We start from the raw sequence: 2,500 nt of genomic DNA on the forward strand, positions 1-2,500 counted from the left end.
ATATATATGCTAAATAATCTGAAACAATAAAGTTGCAAATAATGTGGCAACACTCAATAATAATGATGTGAGTACCTGAGTATTCTTGCAACAAGCTGCACAGGCACACCTACATGCCCCACTGCAAAATATTTCACTTTTTTGACATCCACAGATGGTCAGCTCGAAGCATCTGGCCTGTACAGGTGCTTTGGTTAAAAGCTGGGGGACAAGCATTCCATCCTTCATGTGCCAACCCCAACTGGTTGGTGAGGGTCACAAGTGACTGTTTCCAAACCTTTGTTTGATAGTGGGCCCTCATGAGGTGCAGAGACAAGGCATCCTGAGTTGGTGGTGGTGTTTCCACATTGGCTTTCACTTTCCAAAACAAGGCACAGTGAACTTCATGGATTGAAGTGCTGGCCAATGACCTTTGGAAAGTTAATCTGCACATGAAAGCTACCCAAAATAATAATAATATCCTCACACTCTTTTTGGTGGTGCCATCACACATCTGCTCATCAAAGGTTATGATTGTGTACCTTTGGCCTAGTTTTGTAGTCATTTTGTGGCAGTTCAATAACACTGCAAATTGTGTCATAGTCATGTGCTGGATAATTTATGATAGGCATCATTCCAGCTACTGCTTTTGGGTGATCTGATTTTGACACAAGGTGGTTGAAGTCACTCCAAGATGGAACAACCTGATCATCGGTTCTGTAGTCTGCATGAAGGAATTTTTCCCAATCACTTTCTCTTGCAATTTGTTTTTCTTTGGATGCTAGGCTTACAGCTTCCTCTGGATCCATGTTAGCTCATTTGAAAGGCAAAGACTACACTTCACTACACTAGTCTGATTGGTTTCTGAGTGGATCACTACAATTTCATCTGACTGAAGCTAAGTTCTTTGCTATCTAACAAACTGGTCAACACTTTTAGCTAGCAGACTGTAAAATTGGCTGCTGTGCAGCAAATAAATTATAAACCTAAAATTTCAAATCTGTAAAAAAACTTAATTTGCCTATTAGTAAGTAAGCTAGTAATAATGAAAGTTAATTAGCCTAGCTATCTGTCAGGGAAGGATAGCTAGTTGGAAAACAGTTTAGCCTTCCTGTTTCGGGCAACATTTGATGGTAGAATCTTGAGGTAAATGTTTTTGTAGACAAAAAGACCATCTGTTTTCTGTGAAATGAACTCCTTTATAAAGTTTTTTTCCCTTGATCTGCTGCCTCAGGCCAAATCACAGCTGTGCTGACACAACAGTGCCCCTTGTGGTATGACACTATTGTGGTATTTATTGATTATTATTTTTTAAAGATCATGCTTGCACATAAATTGGATTATATTGCACATTTGCCCAAAATTACAGGAGGTAACATGGAAGAAAGAGGAGGCACTTGATTTTTTTTCTCGATTTTAACACTTTTAAGAATATAGTGTTAAAATGGACAAAAAAAAAAGTTTCTAAGCTGACAACCTGGCTAGAACACATGTTAAGGGGTTAAATAGGTTGTATGTGTAACGGATGCCAACTAGCCTGGGCTAGCTGGCGGTAGTACGTTGTAAATCCTCACACCCCTAGCCTTATGAACGCTTCTAACCACTGAGTTAGAAGCCTGGGCTGTTAGCTCAGTGGTTAGAGCGTTCGACCCCATGCTGGTAGTGTTGTTGTAGTTCAAGAGGTGGCAGGTTCGAGACCTGTGAGTGTACCAAAGTTCTAATATCAGTTTTGGCCCCCTGACTATGTTGTGTTATTTAATAATATGGTCAACATGTAGGCTCAATATCAGTTCTATCTATACACTGTAAGGTTAAATCCCAGAGAAGTCCTATGTTTGTTTGTTATTATCCCCCTGTCGCACAGAAGTGATGATTCTGTCGACCAATCAATGGATGGCCGTGTTGTTGGCACCCTTTCACACGTCTCAGTACCCCAACGGAGGAGTACTGCGAGATGAGTACGGCCAGAGCTCGTCTACGGAGAGCCTTGGCAATCTCTATTGAGCCCCATTGTATCGAACTGCAGTTCCATTAGAATTCCACTGGGGGTGATCGCATGAGTGCAGATTGAATGGGGGTCTATGGGGCTAGACGGCTAAATGTATCTCTTTCACCTGCTTGTCATTGAAATATCGCAGATTTTATTGTAGATTCTGCAAGTTCAATATAGATTATAGTTCAAAAGTCGAATGAATGAGTACTTATGTCCTTTCGATTTCTTACAGTTTGGGCCGTTGTTGGCCGTACACGCTAGCATTCTACTAATGAATGCTGATTGGTCAGGGACGGACTTGCGACTAATTACGACCAGAGACCCCTCTTGATGGCATCTGAAGCTGAAGCTGAATCAGAAACATTATCTTAAGGAGGACTTTCCGTTGAAGTTAATTGTTACATATTATATGTATATAATATATATATATATATATAATATATAAATATATACTATACATATTATATATGCAGAAGTGCCAAAGTGGCTCAGAACTTGCTGTAAAGCAGGACCTCTGCAGTGATGTCA

The sequence above is a fragment of the Micromesistius poutassou genome, assembly GCF_964030765.1.
Source record: "Micromesistius poutassou genome assembly, chromosome: 11".
Taxonomy (NCBI): Eukaryota; Metazoa; Chordata; class Actinopteri; order Gadiformes; family Gadidae; genus Micromesistius; species Micromesistius poutassou.